This window comes from Pseudopipra pipra, chromosome 3 (genome assembly GCF_036250125.1).
Source record: "Pseudopipra pipra isolate bDixPip1 chromosome 3, bDixPip1.hap1, whole genome shotgun sequence".
Lineage (NCBI taxonomy): Eukaryota > Metazoa > Chordata > Aves > Passeriformes > Pipridae > Pseudopipra > Pseudopipra pipra.
In genome coordinates, this window is record NC_087551.1 from 98,089,394 (window position 1) to 98,104,676 (window position 15,283).

At 38.0% G+C, this 15,283-nt stretch overlaps 1 long non-coding RNA gene across 2 annotated transcripts in view; it reads left to right on the forward strand.

Moving 5' to 3' along the window:
* The first annotated feature begins 764 nt into the window (after positions 1-764).
* The window catches only part of LOC135412067 (uncharacterized), a 107,774-nt gene continuing 93,255 nt past the window's right edge, over positions 765-15,283 (forward strand). For both annotated transcript variants that reach the window (XR_010429483.1, XR_010429484.1), the window contains exons 1-3: positions 765-1,073; positions 1,825-2,001; positions 14,693-14,749. This is a non-coding gene — a long non-coding RNA (uncharacterized LOC135412067). The remainder of the gene's footprint in view (positions 1,074-1,824; positions 2,002-14,692; positions 14,750-15,283) is intronic.

Below are 15,283 nucleotides of genomic sequence, written 5' to 3' on the forward strand. Positions count from 1 at the left end.
CTTTAGCTAGGTATGCCTAAGCTTCTTCCTTGCCCAATTAAAGGTTCAGCCTTTGGTATCTACTAAAATTTGGATGAAAGTTTCATGTGAGCAGGCTGTCTCTCAGGATTTCTATACAGTATTTTCTGCTCTCGCTTAGGCTGAATAGGCACAGAGAAGAGTAAGGGATAATAAAAACAACAGGGAGAGTAGCACTGGCTATATAAAAGCTATATAATTTCAATAATTGAAATGGAAATTAATAATAAAAATAATAATTAGCATCCAAATGCTTTCTTTCCTTTGTCCTCCACAAATCCTTGGAACTCCTTTTGTCTTAATTCCTTGTCTTATTCTTACTTTCCAGTGCTCAGTAATGTATGTTTCCTTTGACCTTTATTTGTAAAGCTAGGCCAATATTTTTAATCAAGTGTTTACAGTCAGATGCCTAAATCTATACTAAGCATCGAAATAAGGCTTGCATTTTAAATGAGCCAAGCACTAAGTCAATAATGGTTGTGGCTTCTCACTACTACTGAAAAATAGCCCAGCTTTTTAGGTGCCCAGTACTCTACCCAAAAGCTGGAAAATGTTTGAAGCCATTTTGGTATAATTCTTACCTTCACTGTGCAGTATAGTCCTTATGTTAAGAAAAATTCTGCTATCGTGCTGTACCTTTGGCATAAGAACACTGGAGCCTTCATGGCTAACCCACGTATTAGAAATAACTATACATCTCACAGACATTTGTGTATTTTGTGGTTACACTTGCTGTTACAAAACCACTTGAAATCTTATAATTCTGTTGTGTTCAGTGCATGAAAAAAAGCTGGCTATACAACAAGAAGAAAACCATTATATTATTTTGCTTTTTGTTAGGGAAATAACATATTATGGATAGGCGCTCTGCTTCTGCTGAAAATGTTTGTTCACCTCTTGGATATGATCCTCATACTACCTGTCTTCCAGCTGTCAGTTCATGATTCAGGCAGGAGCTTGCAGGGATATGTGCGTTGGCTGGAGGGGATGTCTGGAGGAGCTGGGAAGCAACCAGATGACTGACAGCGATTCAGGCGAGACTCGACATGGAGGGGGTAGGTACAGAGAAAAGCTAATCCTATAGAGGGAGTTGAAGGCTTTTTTGAGGGAGGATGAGGGAGGTAGAAAGCATCTGAGGGATTTGCTTTAGAGAGAATTTAAGGTTACATCTGCATCTCTCTGCAGCTGAAGGAGCCTGAGAGCAAGTTAGCACAGCACATATTATCAGTTACACCACCACAGTGAAGCTGATATGGTTATGTGAGCGTAGCAACCCATATGAACACTCTTATTCCAGAATTATTAATTCTCTGTTTTCCAGTTTAATGTAAATATTGTGTAAAGCTGAAATGCTGATATGGGCTTTTCTTTAAAAAAAAAAAAGGAAAAAACCAAGCATTTTTGCCAGTAGAGTTAACAACACAGGAATTTAATTTTATGTAACTGAAGCTGTTTAATTCAGCCCTTGCAGTATCTTGATGTATTTCCAGCATGTGGACAGCTCTGAGTATACTGTTTTCCTTGCAATAAGGTTAATATTAGCTAGAAATGGAGACCTGCTGGAGATAAAACCAATGGCAGATGAGCTTAGCTAAAAGCAAAAGCTACAGTCTCTCAGATAATACCACAAGACAGCTTGAAAGGCTAATATATCATGCAAATGGTGGACCAGAATCATTTAGGCATAGATGGTCTGTGGGCTGTACAGAAGGAGTGAATCTTTCTGTATTCAGCTGTGCGTGTGTGTGTGTGTGTGTGTGCGTCTCACTCCCCCTCCACCCGCTCCTCTCCCTCTTTCTCTCCCAGACAGGCGAACAGACCTGCTTCTTCCTTTGTGTTGCCAGTCAGGTCCTCCCTCTGCAGTCTTACACAGGAAGAAGATTTATAACAGCTGCATGCAATGCCAGTGTCTCAAAGAGACAGTATCACGCCATGTGGAGGATTTTCATATGGGGTTTAACTTTGCTCCACTGAATTGGAAAGGTACATTTTTTTAATCTTGATTATTTTAAACACTTAATTCCTGTGACTTTTATCTCCTGCTAAATTGTGACCTCCAAATACTAGCATCTTTAAATCACAATCTGTTGTCACAGTACTGTAATGGCTGTGATGTCTTAATTGAAAACATGGGGATGTAAGGATTTCAAAAGTATAATTAGGGCACATTTCAATGTGAAGCTGTGAATGCTGTTCTGTAAGATGGGCATCTGATATTTCTGCCATACTGTATCAGAAATATAAGATTCAAACTAGAAAATGAAAATACAGCACACATGCAATGCAACTGTGTACCATATGTTAAGAAATGTGCACCTCGTAAACAGCGGGCTAATTAGCTAGAGAAAACAGAGATGTCTGAATGATGATGCTAGAAATAAAAAGGATAATGAAATATCGAGACAGACTTGTGTAGGAGATCCACCTGGCAGCAACTTGCCAGGTTTATCAAATTAAATGAAATCAAAGGAAAAATTATAGGTGAGAAAAAATGAAAATAACAGCACTGTTTCCCTTTGTTTTAAGCTCTCAGTTGCCTGCTTCTTACCTCCCTGACTAGTGGCATGTGTTATAATTAACGATGAGTGAAGCATCAGAGTCAGAAAAGCCCAAAAGCTTAGACATGTTCCCTAGGCTTGGGGAAAATCTCTATAAAATTTGACAAGGGACAGTTTCTTGGGTTGTCTCTCTTCTATCTCTCTAACAACAAGAATACAAAATTAAAATAGACTTCCTTTTGGCATTCCACTTCTTAGCCTCCGTGCTTCCCAAAAATGAACACACAAAGTTGAATTATTTGATTTCGAGACATTCCTAAAAGGGCTAGCCACTGCCAGTGTGTGGGTTCTATGTTAGTAGCAGATTCCATCTTCAGAAGTACCTAGAATCAGAACATATAAATCCTGGATAAAAAGATCAGGAACAGAGGCAGTTGCACTATAAGAAATAAAACACTACACAGCAGGCCATGGCAGGGAAGAGTCTGTATCTTGTTCTTCTAACTCAAATACATACACTAGTTTCCTGTTTCTACCCTGTTTTCCCTCATCCCACAAAAAGCATATATAAACATGTTGTATGCGATTTGCCTTAGGAATTCTCTTCCCAGAGTCAATGAGCTCCAGAAGAGTGTTCACTGTATTCACTCCCTGTTGGTTTTCAGCAGCAGGAGGTCCAAGACATGCTTATTCTTCTTTTTGGAGAAACATAACCAGGATCTAATTCCACTATTCACTCAAACATCCGGTTTTCCTCAAATATTGTCCACCCAAAACCACTCTTGTTGTATTGCTCTTGAAATCCACTATTATCCAGTGTTATCAGTACAATGCTTGCTTTTATTCCTCCTGATTACCAGAACCTTTTGCCTCCAACTTCTACAGCTAGTCCACTGGTAGTTTTGGTTGATGAAGGCTGCAGGTGGGCTGGCATAAAAGATTCCTGCCCAAGTGTCAAGTTAAGTTCATATGCTGACAGCTGTTTAACCTGTAACAGTGACTGTATCCATTCTAGTGTGCTAGGAATACTGTGTTACGCAGCTTGGAGTAACATCAGCAAAAGTCCCATGACATCAGGGAATTCAGTCTACTGCCTGGCTATTATAGAATTGTTTGTTATTGTTTAAAGAAGCTTAGAGCTGGTCAACAGAAAGGCTTCCACAGAATGAGCTTAAAACCTGACAACCTACAGAAATTGTTCATAGCTGTGTGGTCTGCTTTTAATGTAGGATGTAGCTTTCTCCACTGCTAATTAAACCTGTACTATGTGAACTATTCACATGATGTTCTTTCTGCAAATTACTCTGATGCAACAGATAAATTTATGCACACTGTTTACATATGAAATGAAACCTCAACATTTCTTAAGTCTACATGTACATCATCACAGTGAGATGTCATTTTTGATCTGGAAAACAGTATCCATAGGGTTATCTTCCCTTATCTCTGGTCCACTGAGGTTTACACTGCCTACGTACGTCACAACTTTTGAGATCTTTTTGGGACAAGATTTGGACAAGTGTCTCATTGAAATCTGTACAGAAAAGGTGACTGTACACAACAGGTCACTTGAAAAGTACCTAACACAGTAAACAATGAAGAGGGACAGAAGTTATACACAAGGCTTCAGCATGCATGTACAAATACAGAGACACAATGTCTGTGCATGCATTTGCATTATGCCTACATAGCCATAATGCTAAATAAACAGAGCTTGAATTTCAGCACTGGACCGCTGGTTTTCACACTGCTTGACTTTGTTCTGCTCAGTTTGCCTGGTGCAAACCAGCACCCTTCCAGACAATGCTCAGGCATGGGGATAGCATTTGCCAGGAATCATTCCCAATACCCAACATCATCCTTGATGGTTTCTCTAAAACTGTCTTGGAAGTTTGGCACCATGACACACTCCTCCTGCCACACACCACAGTGTGCTGCAAATTCTCTGTTTCATACTAGAAAAACCCTGTGCTAAAAAGCTGCAATGTGACCCTCACTTTATTTCAGACACTTTGTCCCCTTGAGGCGACACTCAAGGCCAAGTGTTATGCAGTGTGCCTGCAGCCACTCTGTGCCATTTAGCCTCACGGACAGAAAGCAGCCCTTAGTCCTATTTTATTTAGTGACATATATAGCCAACAAGACCTTCTGAGTTAAAAGGTATGGAACACTGAATGAGTGCAGTGTTGAGCCATGAGAAAGAAATAAAACTAAGACAAATGGCATATGTCTCATATATTTGTCAGAAAGGTTAAAAAAAATGTATAGACCATATGAGAGACAAATGTTTGCTTCCTTTTGTGCCTTGGAGCACCAAAATATCTCAGTGGGATAAGCTGAGTTTTTCTACAGACTTGTCACACCACAACAAAATACTTAATCTCCAGAGAAATCATAATCAGACATCTAATGCTCAATTGACTAGGAGAATATTCATGCTGATGTACAAGAGTATATTCACAGAGCCAGAACAAAGACCTTCCTATGCAGTTTATGTTATTAAATGAAACTATACAAGTTTCCTCTTTCCATGTCAGAGAGAAATCTGGTGTTTATAAGGGGGAAAGAAAAGAAACAAACAAACCACCCCACAACCTTAAACCTTATCCCACAAAGAGTTGGGATTAAAGTATAGGGTTGAAGTATTCTGTTTAAATGAATACAGCTGTAAGAACTTTGGTGATGCCAACAACCCACTTTATATGAGATATGGAAATATTTAGCCAGGATTACTCTCAACCAGAGTATGTGCATTTTGCAGCAACAATAGAAACACTGGGAATGCATATAGTTCTAGAAATTCCACATAAGAATAAAATCTTTTCTGATTCATGTCACATATAAAGAGGAGTGCTAGCAATAGAACAATGTTTGCAAAAAGGGTTTATAAAAGAAATGAAGTTGTCTAATAGAAGCTATCAGCCCACCAAGCTAAACTACCAAGACTGGAAGCCCAGAAAGGATTTAGCTGATTCCATTCAGCAAACCTACTGTTGGTAATGACTGATGCAGATGTATTAAAAAATGTGTTAGATGATGGCCAAAAGACAAACTATGTCAGAGGTATTAATATGTTCTTGAGGACAAAGAGTATTAAATAGCATTTGAGAAAACACTGTAGTAACATATCAATTCAGCATACAATCTAGAATTCTCATAAATAAAGCTTCAACCAGTGTTCATGAAACTGCTAAAAGTAGCATGACGTTCTTCATGTTCTTTTTGTAGTTAAGACAACATTTGTGTTGTAGTTGCATGAAATCTGTAACCCGCAATTGCAGAAGTAAAAAAATGCTTCTTTTAGAAACAGCCACAGATAATAGTTGAAGACTTCATCATCAAAGATAAGAAGTTCAAAATCTAGATGATTTCAATGTGTTAAAATAGCTGGAAACATCAGGGCATTATGGAGTTTTGGAAAATAACACCAATGAAACAGCTTTACCTGACATAAAAGAGTATATTTCCTCTTGTTTCAGAAATAAAAGGATTTTTTTTTAATAGTGTCATAGGATACTTCAGGTTGGAAGGGACCTCAGGAAGGATTTAGTGTAAAGTCCTACTCTAAACAGATTTGCTTAGAGATTTACACAGCCTGGTCTTGAAAACCTCAAAGTAGAGGCTCAGAGCCTCTCTGAGCAACCTACTTCACTTCTTGGCTGTCCGCATGCTGAAAAAATTTTGCCTTGTAATCAGCTGGAAACATTATTTTTCTCATTCATGTCCATTGTTTCTAGTTCTCCTGACATGTATCACTGGAAAACCTGCTTCCTCCTTTTCATAACTTCCTCCTGGGTATTGGAATGCTGCTCAGAGTTCCCCCCAAAGCTGTTTCTTCTTCAAACCAGACAAGTCTATTTCCTTCTATCTTTCCGTAAGGGGCTTTTATCCCCTGACCTTGTTGATCTGTTCATCCCATAGGTTCCTCCAAAAGGCAACCTGCCCCTCAAGCCGTCCAACTGCAACCTCCATTTGGGTTTCCTCTGAAAACTTAATGAGAGTACTCTCCATTCCGTTGTTACTCTGCTTCAGGTTGCAAGAAATATCTTCCTAGAGGATTTGCTCCGTTTTTTTGCCAGACATTAAAGTAAGGCTGAGGAGCTTGTAATCCTCTAGGTTGTCTTTTTAGAACCTTTATAAAGATTTGATGCAGCTTGTCGGGTACATGAGCATTTACGAGTTGAGTTCTCATAAGTAATTCCTGACTTGATCCTTATCTGCTGCTAATAGTTCCTCTCTTCTCTCTCATGCACAGAGGCCTCAAAGAACAAGGCATTGAGCACTTCAGCCTTACCAGAGTCCACTATTGCTGAATCATCCTTTTCATTCAGCAACCATTACATATTTTCCTTGTTCAGCCTTTTATTAGTAATGTACAAGCTCTTCTTGTTGCCTTGATATCCCTAGCAAGTCTCAATATCATCTGAGTTTTGCTTTCCCTGACACTAGCACTACATACTAGTGCAGTGTTTCAGAAATTCCTCCGTTGTAGCCTGTCCTTGCTTCCATCTCCCTTATGCTGCATTTTATGGTGGATCTCTGCCTTGAGTTGGTCTATTGTTGAGAGTACTTGACTTCCTGAGCATCAGGATGAACCACTCATGTGCTTGAAGGAAGAAGTCCTTACAAACCTGCTAGATTCTCTGCATTCATTTGCTTGCCAGAGCTGTCTCCCATGGAATCCCACCTTTAAACTTCCCAGATAAGCTGAAGTCTGCCCTCCCGAAGTGCAGGCTCTGTGCTGCACAGCTTACCTTCTTCTACCTCCTCAGGATCTTGAAGTCCATTATTTTGTGGTCACTACAGCCAAGGTTTCTATTGATTATCACATTCCCAAACAGTTATCACTAGATAGTGAATGACAGGTTCACCTGGCTGGCCCCTCCAGTGTCTGTATCATAAACTTACCCCCAATACAATCCAGAAGCCTCCTGGATAGCTTGCTTCTTACCACAGTGCCCTTCCAATAGATTTTAAAATTCTTATAAGAACCAGCATCATAGGATCAAAAGACTTCACTGAGTGTTTCAAGAAGACTTTATCCACTTCCTCTGACCACATTGATCAGGTGGTTGATAACACACTTTCTCCACAATGACACCTTCACTGGCCTCTCTGAGACCCACAAGCTCTCATCCATCTCCATGTATTTGAGCTGCTCCTTCACATAGACAATAATACTCCTTGCCTTCTCTGCCTGTCTTTCTCGAGGATCTTGGATCAGTCTATCCTACCACTCCAGCCACCTGAGCTATCCTGTCATGACTCATTGCTTTGATCACAGGTCCTACCACATTATTTCTGTAAGAATAAAACTAAAGTCTCACTTTATAAATGGAACATCGCACAAGGATCAGAATAAAACCACTTTTACATGGGAGACTAAAATTACATGAATCCATAAGTTAAAGTACTACTGCAGTTTTGAATTAGACTGAAAATATTGCATATTTATAATATCTAATATCCCTAAATATCCCTACCAGTAAACAGTCAGTGGCATATAACACAAATAAAACAGAAAGGCAGCAATCAGCAGAGACTTCTTCAAAATTTAATAAAAAAACCTTTTCTTCTGAATGATTCATGAAAAAAAAATTAAAAATTCTAAGCAACTTTTCAATGTACATTTGCTAGTAAAATTATGTTATAATGATGTCTATAGCTGCAAAACTATTAAACTTAAGGTTATATAGTGGTACCATCATCTTCTTTGAAGTAATTATATGACACCCAGCATTCTGTTTAAGTATTTTGTAATAAGTTATTGGAGGGTGCAGAACAGGCTCTACACAAGGTGCCTATACCACCAAGTCCACTTGGTCTTGCAAGTCTAAGCAAGAAGATCCTTTCAATACTGTTCAAAGGCAGGTTAGTCAGTGCTGTTAGCATAGAGAAGTGGGAGGGTTGGAGTATGGCAGAGTTGGTAGAAAACTTGATATCCAAGGGCAAAACAGTGTCCTAAGTACTTTGCCCACAACATTTTTGTCAAGCAGTAAAAGAAGGAGAAAACCACACCAAGTAATGTTTTAGTGACTTCCAAATACTTTCAAAAAAGGGCAGGGATAAACTCTTTCTACTTTATTATGAAATTGAATACATGAGATACTGAAATGTGCCAGCTTAGTGTACCAGTCTGCAAGAAGGTCATACAGGCAGTAAGAAGGGGATTACAGGCCTAAACCTTAGACTAACCATCATAAGCTCCTGATTTAGCCAGAGGAGACTCAGATATTTAACAGATTTGCAGTGAAATTAATTGAGAAATTAATGTAGAGGCTATCAGTGTAAGGTAGGATATAAATGGGAAAATTAATATGTACTCTTGTTTCATTTTCATTTAGGTTCTGTGAGTGGATTAGTCTGGCTTACACATAGCTGTGTATATTTAGGTATGGTGACATATTGCCTAACAGAGGAATATTTCAAATGAACACAGCCTCTTTCCCGAATGGTAGGCCTTATAAATGTAGAAAAATTGGCTAAAGAATTCAGATTCGTTAATATTGCAGGAAGAAGGGAAGTAAACAAAAGTGTTCATGATCCTGGACTTTCAAGGACAGGCTGGCAGGTTAACCAAAAGAACAACTAATCAGTTAGGATAGCCACTTTTACCAAGACTTTTGTTTTCTTGGTCACAATGTGGCTTCTGTTATATAAACTCTCTGCCTTTATAGCTGGTAAGTTATGTTTCTCTTGAAGCCAAGAGGTTCTCAGTACATAATTAAAGGTGAGGTATGACAACAGACTTCAAATACATGAAAAGCTAACACAAAGAGGAAAGCAGCAATTTGTCCTGTGTATCATCAGTAGGTGAGGCTGAGAAGTAATGGACTTAAATTACAGCAAAGTTAGGTGTTAGGAAGCAAATTCCAGTCCTAAGGACAGAGAGAGCCAGGAAGATAATGGCATGGGAGATTGTAAAGACTCCATCATTGGAGATTTTTAGAATAAACACCAGTCAGACAGATATAAGCACAGCTGAGTTTGCATTAGAGCTGGAAAATGGAAGAAATGTCCTCTTGAAGTCCTTTCCAGGCCTGTGATTCTATTATTCAAAGTCTGCTTCAAAGAGTAACTGTCTTTAATGTGTTTCAAATGGAATTACATCTCATTCAGATATTTGTGAAATAGTGAAATTAAACATAAGAGTCACTAAAACCTGAAAACTGACATGAGTGCACTAAATTAATCTCTCAAGTAGTTCTTTGACCTCTTATGTTTTTCCTTTGGCTTATTCCTGGCATCATGCTTGAGAAAGCTGCAACTTGATAAATACATAGATAGCTGGCAGTGACTCAAGCTCCTCCAGCTGTGTTCATGCTTGGCCTTCCTTTTCTTAAGAGTTTCATTTCATTTTTAACCAGTCATTAAGCTCATTGACTAGTGTTTAGAGACTAGTAAGTGACAAGCTTAGAGATAGTAAATCATACAGAAAGTCTGTGTACAACTAAAGCGTGTTGCTTATTCATGGTAGCACTCTTTTTTTCTTCAATAGCTGGCCCCACCTTTGAATATGCTGGCCCCACCCAGCATATTGCATTTGAAAGCTAGAATTTGAATAGATTGGGCCAAGTAATGAAATATCAGGAAACTGGACATTTCCTAAATAGAGATTCATACTTACTTCCTGGCCCTGAGTAAGACATAATCCCTTTCCTCCTGTTTCCATTTTTCAGTCAGTAAACTGCTTTGTAGTTTTCCTCCAGATTCAGCTGTAGCAGTCATGATTGACTTCTCAGTTGAAGTCAGCATGCAAGCTTCTTCCTCACCATTAGATAACACTGTAATCAATAGAAATTATTTGTCTTCTTAAAAAGAAGAAGGCTTTTCTAAGAAAAAAAAATTAACCATCTATTCAAAATTGAAAGGAAATGAATAAGCCCTTTCCAGGTCAGTTAAGCACAGGGGATTCTTCACCTTGTACCAGAACACAGAGAAGCTCCTTTTGCCTAGCCTTGCTATCCTGTAGATAACATCCTGTTGTTCTAATGCAGATTTATATAATTTTTACTTTTAATACATTTCACTGAAACAGAGTGCCACTGAAGGAGGAATAATAAGACAACTCTTAAAAGTCTAAATAGAAAAGAATTTTCAACTTATTAATGTTAATCAGGAAAAATAATCACCTAGATTTAAAGCATTATGAAATAAATCCTGTCATATTGAAATCATATGTTTAGTATAATGCTTCATGCTATAGAACGTTTAGGACTCACATATTATTGATCCTGTTTTTGTGAACAGTGGAATAAGTCAGAGAGACTTCCATTAACAGCAGTGAACTTGCACCTCTGTTACAGTGAATGAATTTATAACAGAAGAAATTCAGGAAATTTAAAATAAGAGCCAAGACAATTAGTTACACAGTGAGTGGTGATAAAGATATCAGCCTGTGTGTCTAAGTGTGGGCTTTACAGAAGAAATGTGAGCGTTCTCACTTCAGTTAAACTATTTAGAGATGTCAAGATTCAGAGCACTGTATTAACTCAAATCTAAATCAGAAAAGTAGGTTAAGACAAAGTAAAATATCAGACTAAAAGAAAATGTTTTGGAAAAAAAAGAGTAGATGAGACAAGCCAGAAAGCCCTATATTCTTCAGTTCTACCATGTGCCATAAGAAAAATATATTTACGGAAATACTGTGGAAAAATAGCAATTTGGAGAATAAGAAAACACGGAATCTCCCCAAAAGTGAGAGAGGCAGCATTTTAGAGGGAAGAAAAGATCTGAAACATCTCATAATTAAGGAATCTTCACCAGAAAGTATAAAATACACTTTTCCTAGAAGGCATCCACCACTCAGTGCACAATGACTTCTGGATTCTGTTTAGCATTCTTCAAACAAGTCTTTTCAGTTAACCAACAAGGGTTTGATTCAGACCAAAAAAAAACTTAGGTTTCTTTTGTTAATTTAAAAAAAAAAATTGGCCAATAATCTAGTCTAGAGTAGATTCCTTCTCAATGGACACAAATCAACACTTCCAGAGGGTAGTACATCCCACTTTTCAAATTCCTTTCTTATACACCTCTAAAGATTGATTTGTCCCATCTTTGATCTTTCCATGCCCACTGAGGAAATCTAGAAAATTAACTTAACCAAGATACCTATACTACTACTAAAGATCAGCCTAAAGATCAGCTCTGTCTAAAGGTCTTTCTATAGATACAGCCTCTTGAGGTTCCACATCTACAACATGTAATTGATTTCCTTGTAATTAATAAATATGCTAAACCTCTGAGGTAAACGAAAAGTTGGATTTCCATCACTAACAGTCTTTTGGACTCAAATTCATGACTGTCTCATTGCAATGGGATTTATTCATTGTGCTGGTACACCTTTGCAAAGGCAATGTGCAAACTAACAGGCATGCTCCAGGAATTGAACATGAAGGGAATTATGATCCCTTCTATAAATTAGATCTACAGTAGTATGAAGGATTAAAGATATTAGAAAACAGGAAAATATAATTTCTTCCAAGTAATGCCATGGTATGGATTCTTGTTGTATGGAGCCCCTCCTTGCCACACCATGTGCACAGTAATATTTTTATTTGCTTCACAGTAATATTTTTATTTGCTTTTGGGAACAACTGAAGAGACAAAGTATTGTGAGTTTAAGTTTCTCTGTATTAAAAGTCTGTAAAAATCTGTTCTTTGCTTGAAGTCTGTAAGAAACCACAAGCAACTCCATATGTCCCTTTCTTTTGTGCTACTTTTGTGCTTTTTATTTTGCAGTGTAAAAAATCATCACTGGAAGCTAGTGACAAACCTTGATTAACTGTGCTTAATCTTTTTTCCAGACAAAATTTGAACGAAGAAAGTGTTCTAAAACAAGATAATAAAATGTTATCATTTCTTCATTCTCATTTTATTAAATATGCTCATCTTATTTGCAGAGTCAATCCATCCAGTTGGCATCTTTGTGACGAGACAGAATGCATAAGGAAAAATGGTTTTGAAGCATATGTTTACATAATCTATCTGCAATGGTAATCTTACTGACAGACGTTTGTCACTGATCGTTCTGTTGTGGTACAATATAATTTGTGCTCCTTTTCTCTTTGTTACTGGAAGTTAAATGGGAAAACAGATAACTGTAGAAAAGCCTGTAACTTTTTTTTTTTAACTACCATTCATCTCTTAAGTCAGGAATTCCTCCCAATATCCATGAAGTCCTTTGTGACTGTACTTTTTGTTTTCTAGCACAAGAACAAAAATACTCAATGAATTCAAAAGGGGACAAATTTTTACTGATAAAACAAACCGTTCTCTCACTCTGTAACAGGGCTTTAATTTTCATCAATGTCACAGAATGCTGTTGAAGGTTATAGTTGAGTAAGTTTTAGAGGATTGTTAGATGTTTATATGCCTAGCAGGAAAATATAATATCAGAATATTTACTAACAACAATAGAGTATTTGAAAGGGAGATCAAAATTCACACTTCAGGCCTTAAGCAAATCACAAACTTAAGGAATAGAGATGAGCCATTTAATGAAGCATTTTTCCCATGGTTTACTTCACATGTCTTCCTGTGGGAAGCTTGTTGCTAGTCCTCAGACTCTGAATGGCGGACCTAGATAACCTGTTCTAGCAAGATGATTCCTATGTTCTTATGTAAAACTCTGAGAAGGTGCCATTAATGGTCTCTGCCATCATCTACCCTTGCACACGCGATATTTTGCCCTAGGAAGATGATAGATGTGTAGGGGTAAGAGAAAAGAATTGAAAGCCTGGAGCTGAATTGGTCGTCTTTTATAGTCAATGGGATGCAAAGGAGAAAAAAAAATTCAAAGGATACCTTACAACAGACCCAAAAGTCACATCCTTTTTTCACTCACAATAGGTAAGAAAAGCCCTTGGTATATCTCTTGGGTTGACCTTGTCTAGCCAGCACATGCCCACTAAACCTCTCAACTTGACTGTGGACTGGGGAGAAGAAAATATGATAAAAGTCTAGTGGGGCAGGGTAAGGGAGATCACCGTAACAGGCAAAACAGACTTGACTTGGAGATATTAGTTTATTTTATTGCCAGTTAACAGTGAATTAAGATAATGAGGAATAAGACCAAATCTAAAAGTACTCTCCTCTCACACCTCTCTTCTTCCTGGCTCAGCTTCACTCCCAATTTCTCTATCTCCCTCTCCCAAGAAGTCCAGAGGAATGGGGAATGAGGGTTGTGGTCAGTTCATTACATTTTGTCTGTGCTGCTCCTTCCTCCTTGTACTCTTCCCCTGCTGCACTGTGGGGTCCCTGCTACAGGAAACAGTCCTCCATGACCTTCTCCAACCTGAGAGCCTTCCTATGGGTTGCAGTTCTTCACAAACTGCTCCAGCATGTGTCCCTTTCATAGGATGCAGCCCTTTCAGGAGCAGATTGCTCCAGCGTGGGTTCCTCTCTCCACGGGGCCATCTTTTGGGCACCCACCTGACCCTACATGGGATTCTCCATGGGCTGAAGGTGGATTTTGCTCCATCTTGGACCTCCATGGACTGCAGGAGACAGCTTACCTCACCATGGTCTGAACCACAGGCTGCAGGGGAATCTCTGCACTGTCCTTGGTGTCTGCAGGGTTGTTTCACTCCCATATTCTCACCCCTCTCTCTGGCTGCTGTTGTTCAGCAGGTTTTTTCCCACTTCTTACCTTTGTTATCCCAGAGACACTACCACTGCTGCTCATGGGCTCAGCCTTGGACAATGGCAGGTCCGTCTTGGAGCCGGCTGACATTGGCTCTGCCAGACATAGTGTAAGCTTCTGGCAGCTTCTCACAGAAACCATCCCTGTAGCCCATCCTGCTACCAAAAGCTTGCCACATAAAGCCAATACAATTCAACTTTTTAAGTACCCCCTGATCTTTTCATGTCCATATCCTTTTCTATTACAACCATGTTGCTGTATAGTCTACGTAATGGCACCACTTCAGCTGTCATACCTTGTCTGTTGCACAAAGATTTCAAAAGCTTCATTTGACACATTTTTATCCTGATATGCTGTAAAAAAACTTTCCAAAATGCTTTTTCTTGATCTATACAGTATTAATTTAGGACTAATATAACTTGATGCATTTAAGAATTTATGTGATACATTATATATTCAAGGATATATAAAAATTAAAATATAATTTGTATATATATATAATATATATATATAGTTTCTTCTTTTCCCTTAGTTGTATGTAGATTTCTCTAACGGAATAGAGAGCTTTCACTCCAGATGGAATAATCAGGTAAGCCAGAAAGCCACTTAAATTATAATATATTTGTAAATAATATATTTATTTGTGCATATTTAATATATTATATATTATATGCATTAAATATAGAATGTTTAATATATTATATAAAATATAATCATGGTAAGAGTTTGATGGGACAACTGGGAAGCTAATCTGTAGGCATAGGTCTGGAATGCCATCTGAAGCATTTCTTGAAGTATTCCCTAAATATTGAACCAGGTTTAATTGTGTAAGCATGAAATTCCCTCACAATGTAATCAAGAGGTAGTACATACTTGGTTAGAAAATAACAGCCCAGTGACAATAGGACCTTCTAACTGGCTTCTAACTGGTTGCTTGAGCTATACTCTGACTTCAGCAGTTCTTCCAAGCTCTCTATTCATTTTTCTTTGATTTTTTTGGTAAGTTTATACAATGCAGATATTCTATCTTTTTCTATCTCCATATATTTTTCTTTTTAAAATTGTCTCTAATTCTTTTCATTGCTATAATTTCTCTTTTTAAAATTAGCTGTTTTTCTTTGAT